The sequence below is a fragment of the Bremia lactucae genome, linkage group LG4, assembly GCF_004359215.1.
Source record: "Bremia lactucae strain SF5 linkage group LG4, whole genome shotgun sequence".
In the NCBI taxonomy this organism is placed as follows: Eukaryota; Oomycota; class Peronosporomycetes; order Peronosporales; family Peronosporaceae; genus Bremia; species Bremia lactucae.
In genome coordinates this window covers 2,260,023-2,276,110 of record NC_090613.1, presented here as the reverse complement: position 1 = coordinate 2,276,110, position 16,088 = coordinate 2,260,023, and positions in this window count along the sequence as shown.

Genomic DNA, 16,088 nt, shown 5'->3' with positions numbered 1-16,088 from the left:
GCTTACGGCTGCATCAGCGCGAGGAATGACAGTAGAGATCACGCGCAACGAGTGCGTCGTGAAGCGGGGCGGGACACCAGTTGCCACTGGAAGGAAGCAGGGCTTCCTGATGTACCTCAACGTTGAGGCTGGTGCTGAGTGCCACGTAGCCGCGTATGAGAGCGAGCTATGGCACAGAAGACTGGGTCACGCATCGTACGGGACGATTAATGATATGATCAAGGACGGAAGGATCAAGGGCGCGGAAATGAAGATCGACGTCGTGTGTGACGTATGCGCAACGTCCAAGCAAGTACGCAAGTCATTCAAGTCAAGCGAAGAAGACAAAGGACTCAGGGAGAGTGCATGTTTTGACGGTATCGTATGCTCCGACGTGCTTGGACCAATCACTCCAGCTTCAAGATCCGGCTTTAAGTACATTGTGAGCTTCATTATGATGAAGAGCCGATACGTGACGGTTTATCCGTTGCGAAAGAAGAGTGAAGTCATGAGCGCGTTCACAAGATTTTACCGGGAGATCAAGATAGCGTCTGGGACTAAGATCAAGGTTATTCGAAGTGACAACGGTGGTGAGTACCGGAACACGGCAATGAACAACTTCTGCAAGGACAAGTTCATCAAGAAAGAGTACACAGTTCCATACAATCCTGAACAGAACGGCATGGCAGAGCGCATTAATCGAACTCTGGTAGAGATGACGCGCTGCATGCTTAAGGACAGCGGTCTCGACAAGTCTTACTGGTGCGAGGCGTTGATGGCAGCAGCAGACATTCGGAGCGTGGTTCCAAACTCGTCGAACAAGAAGTCAAGTCCGTATGAGATGTTGTTCAAGCGAAAGCCGCGCATCGATCACATGCGCGTGTTTGGTTCGCAATGCTACGCGCATGTTACAAAGGAGAAACGAAAGAAGCTGGACGATTCGGGCGTGAAGTGTTATTTTCTTGGCTATGCAAAGGATCACAAGGCATATCGACTACTTAACGCAGATGACGGCTCTATCATAATTTCAAGAAGCGTGACATTTGCCGAGCATTCCATTTCGAAGGCAATGAAGAAAAGGGAAGACGATCGAATTATCAACATCATTGATGATGATGAATATTTGGAGACGTCGACACTTAACGACAATGGTGTGGAGGTTCCAGCAAATGATGAAAGGCTTCGGACTCCGCCACTTCGAGCTTGCCGTGATCCGATTTGTGGTAGTCAAAACGAGTCCAGTGTTCAAGGTCAGGTTCCCACTCGAGCATCAAGCACACCCGGAAGAGACGGCGAAGAAGAGTGGATGATGCGACCAATTCGAAAGAAACGCGGTGTGGTGCGCTACGAACAAGAGTTTCCCAACTTACGTCGCGATCACTTTAACTTGGACGATTTTGAAGGTGAAGACTCGTTTTATTGCTTTGTTGCAGATTGTGATGGAGAACAAGCTTCAAGCTACGAAGAAGTATTAAAGACTAAGAACAAGAAGCAGTGGCTGGAAGCGATGAAGAGTGAGATGCAGTCACTCAACGAACATAGCACATGGGCGTTAGTGGACATGCCACCGAACAAGAAGGCTGTTGGTTGCAAGTGGGTATTTCGGATCAAGCGCGATCCAAGTGGAAATATTGTCAAGTTCAAGGCACGATTAGTTGCAAAAGGATTTACGCAGCGGCCTGGGATCGACTTCGTCGAGACTTTTGCGCCAGTGGCTCTGAAAGAGTCAATCAATACGGTGTTAGCTATTGCAGCAGCTGAAGACTTGGAGGCAGAAATGTTGACGTTGATACCGCATTCTTGTATGGAGAAGTTGATGAGGAGATCTACATGGACCAACCCGACGGTTTTGAAGATCAACAAAATCCGATGAAGAAGTGTTTGCTGCAGAAAGCGCTGTATGGAACCAAGCAAGCGGCGCGGCAGTGGAACAGCAAACTGAATCAGCATTTGGAGAACCAAGGATTCAAAAGCACTTCAGCAGATCCGTGTGTGTTTATTCGAGTGTCAAGCGGCGAATACAGCATCATTGTAATCTACGTGGACGATCTAATGCTGTTCGGCAAGACTAAGGAGCACATTGCGGACATTAAGAGTGCGCTTAAGCAAGAGTTCAGCATTAAAGAGCTTGAGGATCTCAAGTACTGCTTAGGCATCGAGATTCACCGCAAGCGCGATGAACACTTGATCAAGATGAACCAGAAGGCATACATCAGGCGACTCTCGGAAAAGTATGGAATTGAGAATTGCAAGGACGTGCACACACCAGCGGACAACAACTCGAAACTGGTGAAGATGCCTGAAGAGGAAGCGTTTGTACCGAGATTTCCGTATCGCGAACTGGTGGGTGCATTAATGTACATAGCGACTTGTACACGACCAGACATCGCGCATGCGGTTGGCGAAGTTGCCAAATTCTGTGAGCGCTTCGGGAAGTCACACTGGGTGGCGGCCAAGCGAATACTCAAATACTTGAAGACAACTAAAGATATCAGCATTGTATTTAGCGGCGTCAACAAGGGAGAGCTTATTGGATTTGCAGACGCAAACTGGGCAGGTGACTTAGACACGCGGCGTTCAACGACAGGATACGTGTTCTTCCTGAACGGCGGCACGATCTCATGGAATTCCAAGCGACAGCCAACCGTTGCGACATCAAGCACGGAAGCAGAATACATGAGTCTGTATAGCGCAACTCAAGAGGCAGTCTGGCTTCGAAATTGGATAAAGGACTTGGAGTACAAGACGGATACGGCGACGACGATTTTTCAAGACAATCAAGGATGTATTGCGCTTGCCAAAAATCCTGTCTACCATTCGCGCACGAAGCACATCGATATTAAGTTTCATTTCTTGCGAGAGAAGGTGGCAAGTGAGGTGATTGCGCTGGAGTACAAGCCGACGGAAGAAATGATCGCGGACGGATTGACCAAGGCGCTTCCAAGAGACAAGCATGCCAAGTTTATCATGGGACTCGGCATGGCAGCATAAGGGCATCACTTCGAGCGCACATCAAGGGAAAGTGTTGAAGATTGATGTATTCATCGAAAGTGTTGCACTTTATGCATATGCGTTTGTACGGGATCAAATTACAAGAATAACACGAAGAAGTTGAGTGTGGAAAATATCGAGTGTTGTGGCTCAGTCGGGTAAGGCATGGCGGTGCGACCCACTGGTCACCGGTTCGATACCCGGTAACGACAAAAAGTAAAACCTTCGGGAACTGCCCAGATGTTTGGCTGGCTTACAACCAAGTCACTGTACCGCCAGACAGTGACGTCCCCCATTTTCCGACGTCGGTAGTCCACATATCTGGGAAAGGGGGCGCGGCAAACGATAGGAAATAATTAACAGTAGGATAAAGTTAACGGTAGGATAAAGCTAACGGTAGGATAAAGTTAAACTCAAAATATAACTTACTTTCCGGTTTGCAATCTCGACCGTAAGCCATCTTCAAGCTCATAGCGATAACGTAAATCAACAAGTAGATCGTAACAAACCGACTCTTCATCATAATGAAGGCCACGATGTACTTTTGATGCTGGAATGATTGGTCCAATCACGTCTGAGCACACGATGCTGTCACAGCGTGCACTTTCCCTAGCTTTTTATAAGCTGCTTCATTCGTGTGGAAGATCTTCTTGACTAGCTTACTGTTGCGCACACCTCGCACACACCTTCTGCCTCACCTGCAGCACCGTTGATTCGGACGTCTTTAATTATCTCATTCAGCGCTCTATACGATGTATGGCCGAGACGTCTGTGTCACACTCCAAAACTTTGCAGTTGACACAGACGTCTCGGCCATACATCGTATAGAACGCTACAGGTGACATTCTTATTCGGCATGCGTGTTGATATGAATAAGCTTTCCTTTCTTCGAACCGGTCGCCATAGGTTTTCCTTTGAGCTTTACGATATACTTGTCTTCAGTAATCTCGACGCGCAGTCGCGGCTGTCACGGAAAACAAGTTCTTGTTTAAATCTTCCACACAAGAGCCCCCTCCAAGCGGGCATTTGTCCACGTTCGACCAGTCCACACGCGTAGTGCCACAGTTCCGTGTCTACGAATTTACAGCTGTGCTGAATACACCCTGCGAATTTCTGTCGCCTTGTACTCCACGAATGATTCGCGGTCCTTACACATGTGAGTCGAACCCCGCTGTCGATAGCACATGCACCGCTTGAAGCCGCCTCCGCTGTGAGAAAAGGAACGTTTAATTGCTCGTCGTCACTCGACTTGTCTCATCTCTTAGATCGGCAGTCTCTCGCGTAGTGGTCCATTTACCACAATTAGAGCACGTCCCAGACGGTGCCTTGGTCCTACGACCGCGCTGCTTTTTCTACTGTTGCTTTTGATTCTTGCTGCTTGTTAGCAGTGCCGTTGCTTCCTCGATGCACGTAGACTCCTTCTGACGCACTTCTTCAGCAACCAACTTGCTCACGAGATTCCCAGAACTAAACGACGTGATCGACATTCGAAACGCTCGAATGAGAGTTCGTAGCAAGCGGGGAATCTTCGCAGCATCGTCGGGCAAATGTCTTCCTCGCTTGGCCTGCAATTCGCGCTCTTCATCTTTATAACCAGATATTCTAACGTCATACCGTACTCGCTGATATTTGGCGACGCATATCGAATTACACAAACTTCTCCATAAGCAATAGTCGGTTCGCCATATCCCAAGTGTGACGAAACTTCTCAAGTGTCACCCACGCTTCCTGTGCACTTGTTGTAGTCAAAACGTGCATGAGCTGCAAATTGCTGAGGTTGAGAATGATCGCTGCATGTGCCTGCTGCTCCGTCGACTTTGACACGGGAGCTTCCCCGATGATCGCTTTCCACAGTCCTTTGACATGAATAACATCATCATCTTGAAACGCCACAAGGCATAGTTGCTTCCTTCGAAGGGTTGGACCTTGTCGCTTGAGTCGTTGTTTGGGCTCATAACCTAAAGAAGGTTTATGCTTGTAGAGTTGTTACTTGTGGCCGAGACTGTAAAACCAAAAGAGAGTATATTAATTGAGCGTGTTATTTGTGAGTGAATTGATTCACGTCCATTCATTCCTACGAAACATTGCTGACCATTCGTTCATATCGTCCGTTGGTCTGTAACCACATTACTTTCCTTACGTTGCGAGTCACAGCACAAATATGGGAACGTCGCTATCTGCCAGGATAGCGCAGATGAATCTCAAACATCAACTCCCTATAAGTAAAAAAACTTCCGGACATAGGCGGGGCCCGAACCCGCGACCCCTCGGTTAGAGCTGCCATATCTTCTTCAATGTGATTAGAATCTTATTTAACTTTTACCCTACGCATTGTATGCAAACACTCAATCAAACTGTGCAAATAAACTATTATTTCTTACATGTGCACAAATGAAAATTCACAGTTGCAACATCACCTTCAACAGTAACGAAATAAAATTCTTCTTAGATGCCTTTTCCGGCATCGATGGTACACATGCAAGTGTGCAACGATGTCACTCCTTTGTTTCAAGCTTGGGAAGCATTCGTACAGAATGTGCAGAGCCTAGGCCGCGAGACCTAGCTTGACAAACTGGATGCTTTCCGTGACCAGTTCAAAAGCCCGTCCATTGATAGAACACGCTACGAGCTGCACCGTTTGACCAGAGAGGAGGGTTACTTTGTTCACGTGGGGGACCCTTGTCCCTGCTGCTTAAAGGGTGCAGGACATGCCCCGAAGGAGCGTATTTCCTTAAAGACTCTCATTAAAGGACGTGCATCTCTTCGGAGGTGCGCGAAGGGATCGAGAAATTACAACTCTTTTAGGAGCGTGGGAAGCGCTTGTTCTCCAATTAGAAAACGAGCGGGCGTTTTAAACCCTTTTGCAGCTAGCTGGCGACATGTCGTCAAGAAGTTGCATCATTAAAGGATAGCGTGAAAAGTCTACGCCGGGACAATACGTCTCTGGCAGATGTCTTCGAAAGCGTGAGTTTAATTCACCCCGGAAGAAGCCTCGTACTAATAATACAGGCGGATATGTTTAACGTAAAGCGTAGGGTGCAGGACCTTCTAAAAAAGGATGGGTCTCGTCGTACTATTGGACGGGATCCCGTACTATTGATCCCGTACTATTGGACGGGATCCCGTACTATTGATCCCGTACGATTGGACGGGATCCCGTCCAATAGTACGACGAGACCCATCCTCTTTTAGAAGGTCCTGCACCCTACGCTTTACGTTGGACATATCCGCCTGTATTATTAGAACGTCCATCATTTGCTGGGAACGGGATTCCCAGCTTATTGGTGCATCGTGGCACTCATTTTTGATGCGTTGCAATATGGGTGGGGATGACGGCACGAGGTGTATCGCCAGCAATGGCTGTGTAATACAGTAAACCATTGCGTGTTGTGTACCGATCTGTTGAAGATCGATCCAAATTCAACAATCCTCTTAAAATTCTTGTGATGGATCTTTAAGATAATTTATCAAACCTCTTAGATTTGATAGGCTCTTCTAATGTCATTCGTCTAAATGACGCTTGTGCGACTCTATTGCGCTCAGCCCGTCCTCGGCCCTACTATGCACGAATACATCGTCAAAGTAAGGGGACGCGTAGGCACGGTGCTGACGCATCACATGAGCCACCACTCGGTTAAATGTCGCTGGTGCGCTTTTTAAACTTTGGGGCATCACAAGCCACTCCCAAAGCATACCGCTTGGGGCGCTTGATGCGGTTTTGGCTACATCCGACTCTCTCATGAGTACCTGGAAAAAAAAGTAGCCATCTTTTAAATCCAACGCGCGAAAGATATTTGATTTTCCCTGGAGTTCTACAAAACATATTTCCGCGGGATTGGCGTTTGCGCCGGTATGGTTGCTGTGTTCAGCTTAATGTAAGCATGAGCCACGCGCCATCCACCTGTGGCTTTACGCACACAAAGTATCGGGCTGCAGTGAGGCAATTTAATCTCACGCACATGTCCCGCCTTGGCTCGCTTGTTGAGGAACTCATCGATATAATCGACTTGTTCTTTCGGCAACGGCCATTGCCTGGTCACACAATATTTAGTGCCAAGTTCGAGGTCTATCTCGAGCTCGATGCCCCTATCTGCTGGTAGGCAGCTCGGCACTTCTTCTGGGAACACATCGCGATGTTTCCACAGAACCTCAAAGAACGGACTGTCTCTGAAGGCATCCCAGCCTTGAGCAGCGTACCGCTTCTTTTTGTCCGTTTCTAGGACGCTCTCGTTCATTGTGGACGACGAGCAACAGTCCACCAAGTTTTCTCCTGGAACTGGTGCGACTATTTCGTGGATCTTTCCTTCCTTTAATTCGATAAGGAACAGATCCCGCGACATCTCCGGGAGATTTACTATCTCCTCGTCAGATATAAAGACTCGCCCAAGCATCTCAACTGAGGATGCCTGCGCAATTTTGTCTTTGACGGCCTCGAACACTCGTTCGATGGCCTGTCCTCTTCATTATAGACTGATCCAAAGGTCACTCGTTTAGACGAGCCTTTGATCGTCCTAAACTGTCGGGTACTCGTTGTTCGAGTCACTGCGACCTTTTTCTGGGAAGAAAGTGCCGTTGCTGTCCTGGCTAACGCACTCCTTCCAACCGCACCAGGCTCTAGGGTCTGTGTCGGTTCATGCGACGCTTGACTTCCTGTCAGCGCGCCGGCTACTGCCACAGGCTTTTGGCTCTGTGCAGGACAATCGGACGCATGACTACTTGTCATCGTCCTCTCACTACCCCAGTCTCCACGAGCTGGGTAGGAATTGGTGACGATTGGCATCCCGTCAACTATTCCTCAAGTGTGTTCTACACGATATCAGTTGCAGACGCACATCCTTCCCAGGGTCCTGCGTAGAGTTGAAACTGTGCGCGATTGACCACTCTGGTGACGTTGGTATGCGTCACCCGGAACTAAGTGGTCGCGAAGGGAAGAGTGTGCTAGTTTGCATCATCAGGAAAGGAGTGATTTTAGGGAGCGCTACAGAAAAGAGGCCTGGTTGCCCTCTAAGTATAACCTAAGTCGTTTGTCTGGTATGACCAACGATCGATATTATATTACGCTATTCGACTCATTCAGGCTTAACAAGCCTAGACGTAATTCTTCATCGATGCCTTTTTCCGGCATCGGTGGTACTCTTCTAAACGGGCAAAGGATGTCAAACCTTTATTCCAAGATTGGACAGCATTTGTACAGAATGTACAAAACACATCTGGCCTGATGAGCTAAATGCTTTCCGTGAACGGTTCAAGAAACGGACCGTAGTCGGTGCACGCTATAAGTTGAACCGTTTGTCTAGAGAGGCAGAAATTTCTTGCCTCTCGTGGGGGACTCCTGCCCATAGTGTTTTAAGAGTGCAATTCATGCCCCTAAGGAAGCATATTTCTTCAACGATCCTCATTGGAGGACTCTCATCTCTTACGAGATGGGTCAAGGGTTCGAGAACCTCCAACCCCTCTACGATCGTGGGAAGCGCTCGTTCTCCGATGGACCTTCTGCATGGGTCTCGTCGTACTGCAAGACGATAGCCGGAACGTCCAGTTTCAGTTAAAAACGAGGCTTCCAACTATTGTGCGAGTGGTTGATATCCTCGCCAAGAACGAGATAATTCGTTCCATCTTCTTTTACCACACGGTGGTTCGAGAAGCTTTCAGCAAGAAACGTTTCTTACCACTCGAATCCGTCAATGAATGTAGAGGGGGAGAAAAGATCGGGTTTGCCTCGTTTGACGAACCCGGATCGACATCATGATTTGGGTCACACCCTTTACTAGTTGAGGGAGTATTTTTATCATGAGCGATCCTGTCGCCGCGAAATAACGGTGACGGTTGATAATGTTTCCCGTGACCAGTTGAGAAATGGTGCGCAGGTTGCGACTGGTCAGCTGGCGAAAGAAAGGACACATCAGTCCCTTCAAAATGAGCTGGTGACAGCTCGTCAGAAGATCTTTTCCTTGGAGGAACGATTGGATTGTCTGTTTGAAGAGAATCAGACTTTGTTCCGAGACAATAAGACTTTGTCTCGGAACCATCGGCCTTTGGCGGATGCCCTAGAACATTCCGGTATAATTTAGAATCGGAAGAAGCCTCATACTGATGGTACGGGTGGAGAATCGGAAGAAGCCTCGTACTGATGGTACGGGTGGAGACGCCCAACATAAAAAGAATCGGAAGAAGCCTCGTACTGATGGTACGGGGGGAGACGCCCAACATAAAACGTAGGATGCGTACGCATTCTTCGAGGCATCTCGATCGTGTACGCATTGCCTTGGCGATGTAGTACACGAAACAAGCCGATATACCTGGCATTATTTATTACTGCCTACATTTGTCATACATGTTTTTACAGGTTTACCGTAGACAGTAGGACTAGGCCATTAACATTTAATGAAAGTATGTTTGCCCTTCCTTTTTTGTCAGAGTTCCGTTTCTGTCGGTCCTCAGCATCAGCAATAGAAGTCTGTACAAAAAGGACCACTGCTTCTCGAGCCAACATGAAATCACCTGCTGACTCGGTTTTATTTTTGTTAGTAGTGCGACCGGCTCGCACTGCGGGGATATCAATCTCTTCATTATTGATTGTATTATCGTACTCATAAATGATTTTGTTTTCGATGCTGAGTCTTTCAGTATCGTTGTCCAAGTCAGTAATAGCATTATTGTTATTACTGAGTTTGTCCACTTTAATGTTAAGTAAATCAACATTAGTATCCTTCGCATTGACCTTAGGGCTAATCCTTGATGAGCAAGAGCTAGAAGATTCTTTGCTCGAGCGAGTCCCTCCACCCCTTGAATAAGAGTTACTCTCAAACAAGGTGGATTTACGAAAGTGGCGTGAGCCATACACGAAAAGCGGTGTATGCTTTGTAGAAGCATGCACTGAATTGTTGATGGCAAATTTTACCATCGGCTAGAACTCGCTCCAACTCATAAAAGAGTGGACGTATCCGCGAAGTATCTCTTCGAGAATACCGGTTGCCTGCTCCGTCTGACCATCTGTTTCAGGATAATCAGAAGTTAACATTTTCAACTGTGCCGAGTGATTTAAAAACAGTTTGCCAAAATTCCGCCGTTAATCTAGGGTCTCGATCTAAGACCAGTTCGCGGGTAGCCCATGGAGTCGTAATATCATGTCAACAAAGATTTTAGGATATCCTTTGGCTGTGATCGACTCCGGTGCTGCAGCAACATGTACCATCTTGCTGAAACGATTAACAAAATCAAGAAGAATACATTGTTCTTATGTTCGTCGTCAGGAAATCCGAAGACGAAGTCCATGACTACAGCTGCCAACACGTTGCCCGAAAGGGACGAGGTCGTAACGGAGCACGGGATGAAGCACTGGGCTTCACCCGTTGACAAACTTCGCAAGCACGTATGCACTTGCGGACAAACTCATACTGGTGTGGCCAGTAGAAGTCGCAACTAATTGTGAGATAGGTCTTCTAACGCCCACGATGACCACTTATTGGTGTCGTGTGGCACTCATGTATGATGCGTAAACGCAAATCATTATGGGTGGGGATGACGACACGAAGTGTGTCGCCAGCAATGGCTGCGTAATACAGTAAACCATTGCGTGTTGTGTACCGATCTGTTGAAGATCGATCCAAATTCAACAATCCTCTTAAAATTCTTGTGATGGATCTTTAAGATAATTTATCAAACCTCTTAGATTTGATAGGCTCTTCTAATGTCATTCGTCTAAATGACGCTTGTGCGACTCTATTGCGCTCAGCCCGTCCTCGGCCCTACTATGCACGAATACATCGTCAAAGTAAGGGGACGCGTAGGCACGGTGCTGACGCATCACATGAGCCACCACTCGGTTAAATGTCGCTGGTGCGCTTTTTAAACTTTGGGGCATCACAAGCCACTCCCAAAGCATACCGCTTGGGGCGCTTGATGCGGTTTTGGCTACATCCGACTCTCTCATGAGTACCTGGAAAAAAAAGTAGCCATCTTTTAAATCCAACGCGCGAAAGATATTTGATTTTCCCTGGAGTTCTACAAAACATATTTCCGCGGGATTGGCGTTTGCGCCGGTATGGTTGCTGTGTTCAGCTTAATGTAAGCATGAGCCACGCGCCATCCACCTGTGGCTTTACGCACACAAAGTATCGGGCTGCAGTGAGGCAATTTAATCTCACGCACATGTCCCGCCTTGGCTCGCTTGTTGAGGAACTCATCGATATAATCGACTTGTTCTTTCGGCAACGGCCATTGCCTGAACACACAATATTTAGTGCCAAGTTCGAGGTCTATTTCGCGCTCGATGCCCCTATCTGCTGGTAGGCAGCTCGGCACTTCTTCTGGGAACACATCGCGATGTTTCCACAGAACCTCAAAGAACGGACTGTCTCTGAAGGCATCCCAGCCTTGAACAGCGAACCGCTTCTTTTTGTCCGTTTTAAGACGCTCTCGTCCATTGTGGACGACGAGCAACAGTCCACCAAGTTCTCTTCTGAAACCAGTGTGACTATTTCGTAGATCTTTCCTTCCTTTAATTCGGCAAGGAAGAGATCCCACGACATCTCCGGGAGATTCACTATCTCCTCGGCAGATTTAAAGACTTGCCGGAGCACCTAAACTGAGGATGCCTCCGCAATTTCGTCTTTGACGGCCTCGAACACCTCGTTCGAGGCCCGTCCTTTTTAATGGAAACTGGTTTAAGGTCACTCGCTTAGACGTGCCTTTGATCGTCCTAATCTGTCGGGTTCTCGCCTTCGAGTCGCCACGACCTTTGACTGGGCAGCGGGTGCGGTTTCTCTCCTGGCTAACGCACCCCTTCCAGCCGCACCAGACTCTAAGCACTGTGCCGGTTCATGCGACGCTTGACTTACTGTCAGCTCGCCGTCTACTGCCACAGGAGCTCGGCTCTGTGCAGAACAATGGAACACATGACCACTTGTCATTGCCTTTTCACTACTCCAGTCTCCACGAGCTGGGTGGGAATTGGTGACGTTTGACATCTCTTCAACGCACCCTCAACTGTGTTCGACACGACATCCGTTGCACAGGTCTCTCCCGCAGAAGCACAACCTTTCAATGTTCTGCGAAGAGTTTGGATCCGTTGCATAGGCCTCTCGCAGGAGCACATCCTTTCCGGTGTCCTGCGTAAAGTTCGCAACTGTGCGTGTACGCCAGTCTATCCATGGTTGGTGGTTTACCAACCATGGCATGCCTAGGATGAGGTCATACGGACTCTCCATACCTAGCACTGTGAACGTTTCTCACAAGAGAAGTCATTAAAGCTGAAGGCGAGTTCAACTTGAACCCCCTCAGACCTTACGAGCACGCCGTTCGCTGAACAAACAGTCGCCTCTTCTCGCTTGCCATCCTGGCAAAGCGACGCAAACAATGCCGATCTTTTTCTTAAAGCCGCGAGTCTTACAAAATTTTGTGATGCACCCGAATCCAATATGAGGGTCCTTACGTGATCATAGCCTCGTACTTGAGCGCTGTAGACCAGCAGGGTTGAGGTCCGAAATTTCGAGATCTCAGGGACTATGCTACCCATTTGTTCGACAACTCTGAGGGGTAGCTTAATAATATATGCGTCAGTAGTTTCCCGCCCCTACTGCACTCCTGCATTTCCCGAACCCTCAGCGGTCGATGCAGAGCTCATGCGTCTTGCACGCTGATTCTTGCCATCGCCCTTTGGGAAGAGAGTCCTCTTGCTAGGAGCAGGGACCCTGGAATAGCAGCGAGCCATCATATGGCTGCACTTGTTGCATTTATAGCAGACAACGTCTGCATTGCCCAACTCCATGGGAGTGGCATCTGACTTCTCGGTCGACGGCTTATACCAAGCTGTCGCCGAGGCACTGTTGTAGGAATGCTCCTCAGCTAAGGCAATATGGATTGCCTCTTCCATCATCGACGGCACCTTTCTGAAAAGGGCCTGTTGCGATGGGCCGTGTTGTTGTCCGTTCATAAACGTGGGCATGTCAATGGGCTCTGGAATCGGACCTACGGTAATGATGCCGACAGCAAGCGCATCTCCTGCACATAATCTTGCCGAGATCGCTTCGCCTGTCGCGCCCCAAAGAACCGCGCCTGAAGCGACACCTCGTTGTTCGGCGGCTGGTACATGGCGCGATCTTTTCCTTGAAGATCGCTCATGTAGGGGGAACGCCTTTCTGTCCGCCATTAGCGCCGAGTAGACCCACTCTGTGGCCTTACCGCGCAGGTGCAACATGGCGTACGACACAATCCGGCTGTCGTCCTTGATGAGCTGCGCGGCACCACATTGCTCCACGGCTAAAAGCTAGTGGACAGACGTGTGCGTTGCAGTCCATCCGAATGGGCCTCGGCTAATGCGGCCGGGCAGAGAGCATCTCAACAATCCTGTTGAGAGCCTCGCTCCGAGCCTGCTCATGCCTCAGCTCATCCTGAGTCTGAGTGACGGACTCGGCCGCAGCATGGCTCTGTGCCTCGGACGCGGCCCTTCGCTGTCCAAGCACGAATGCTTCAAACTGCTCCAACTGAGCAACATGTTGTTTAGGTGGACTGCTCAAGAGCTTGACCAGGGATTGGTTACCAAGTCCCTGGGCGAAGTGCTTTGCCACCTCCGGATGAAGTTCGGAGAGGTGGGGGAAATGAGCTCAATCGATATTGAGACTCATCCTCACTGACACGCTCTGAGAGACGGGTCTTGGGAAGGACTAGTAGTGCTACCAAGTGTAGGCGGGCGCTACTTAAAGCTGCCACGCAGTACTTAAGACACATCTTCTGAGCACAGCGAGGAAGCAGTTATCCGTCTTCTCTTGTGTGCAGTGAGGTAGTTGGTGGGCGTCTAAGTGACCTCACCCACCGAACTAGAAGCCTTAGTTAAGAGACGTGACGGGAGCGGTAACTCCACGTGCGCACTTGTGTACTAGAAGTAGTTTTCAGGCTGATTTATATTTTTATCGTATTAAATAGTGAATCTATTTTAACCAATCATAAATGTCATCCCGTACATATGTACTGATATGTTTTGCGAGCGTATTGCGAGCGTAATTATTCTAAATACGTCGTATTTGAATGACACTAGGCGTCATCGCTCCTAATGTGAATGCACCCATGTGCGTCACATACACAAGGGTGGGTAACAATGTGAAATACACCGAAAAGGTGGGTCTAGTGACTCCCACGTAAAATACGGGGTGCGTCTTCATATACGGGGGAAGGGTGAGCCTATAATTTAGGTCTCCAACCTCTTCTACAACCGTAAAGGGCCCAATGAAACGCGGCAGCAACTTCGTAGTACCTTCAGGTAGTACAGAAATTGCCTTTTTAGGTAGGGTAGCAGTACTTGATAGCACTTTTCCCCACTCTAAAGCGTTCACTTTTGCGACCACTTCGGTCAGCATATCTTTTTTGTTTATCTGTGAATTTGCCATCGCTTCTCGGACTTTCGTGTGATGGCTACTCGCTCATCCACAAAGCGTTAAGCCTCGCTCACGCTTTTAGCATCCAACTCGCCTATGACACCGCCGAGAGGTCGGTCAGAGGAGTTAGTTGTAAATAACGAAACATTGTTATTGTTTGGGAGCACAGACATTCCTTGCCGTGTCTCCATACTGACCACTGCCAAACCATTAGGGTCACTAGGGCAAGTTTTTGTCGTTGAAAAAATACCCTCACGGGTCATCGTCATATTGACGAAACTATGTCCCTCTTTCGCACCGAGCATAGTGAGGGGCCCTCCCCCACTAAGACTCGGGTTGCGCACAAACGAGACTGGCGTCCGAGGATGGCGCAGTCCGTTTATATAAAACGGTGTCTCACCAGTACTGGCGTGGACACTGTTATTTATAGCGAACACCAGAGCATTTGTTTGCTTTATTCTTTGGGAGTCACTACCGCGCGCATTACATCCGCCACGATCCGATTGACACGTTCTGTTTGGCCATCGGTCTGAGGATGATCGGCTGTAGACATGTGGAGCTTGCTACTTAGCCGCTCAAACATATGTCGCAAGAAACCTGACGTAAACGTGGACCCGGTCCGATACTATGGACTCGGGCATCCCGTGTAGTCGGTATACATGATCCTCGAACAATACAGCTGCCTCTTGCCTGTGATCGATATTTTACATTGTGCCAAATGTACAATTTGCTCAGTCTGTCTACGAAAACGACGAGCCCCATCCGACCCTTTTGGTCGGGCGGCATGTCAAACATGAAGTCCAGACTTACAGACTTCCAACAATCCGTTGGAATCGGTAGCGGCATCAGTGGTGCACTGCTGGACGGTGCAGGCTTGACGTGCTGACACTGTTCGCAAGAGCGAAAAAGCTGACCACCCATCATTATAGGTGTGTCCATATTATTCCTCTGACACTTTTGAAAATGCCTTTTCACGGCCCAGATGCTCATTAGATGGCGCATCATGGAGCTCGTGAAGGATCATCAGCTTGAGATCTGTGTCATGAGGCACATAGATTCTCAAGGGATCACAAGGTGACAGCTGATGCCATAACAGGCCATCGCTGAAGCTAAAGCAATTAAGCTTAGCCTTCAGGTGCAACGGAAGCGATACCTTTCATCCACCGAAGGATCCAACAGCAGGCGACAATGTTCGTCCTGACTGTAGCTCTCTTGTATTTCAAAGGCTAATGAGCTCTTCACGTGTAATGCCTTCATGGCTGCCAACGTTAACGGCTCAGATTGTGCTTTCGCACTAGACACACTTTCCTGGTGTCTAACCTCGAAGTCTGGTCTGCGTGATAAAGCGTCAGCCAAGACATTCGACTTACTCGGCTACTATTCAACTTTGAAATTAAATTCAGAGAAGAATGTGAGCCATCTTGCCATTCTAGCCGAGAGGTGCGGTGAATTTATTGCGGTCCGCAGTGATGCGTGATCCGTATAAACCACAAATGGTTCGGTGCTCAATAGATGCACACAAAACTTGACAAGAGCATACTTTATTGAAAGTAGCTCTTTGTCATGCACAGGGTAATTCAGTTCCGCGGCTTTTTAGAGCCGGGACTGATAAGAGATGACACGGTCAACGCCGTCGTCATCCTTCTGCATGAGCGCGCTGCCGATTGCAAAATTACTTGCATCGCAGACGACGCTAAAGGGCTTATCCGCGTCTGGCAATGCCAAGACCGGTGCCTCTACAAGAGA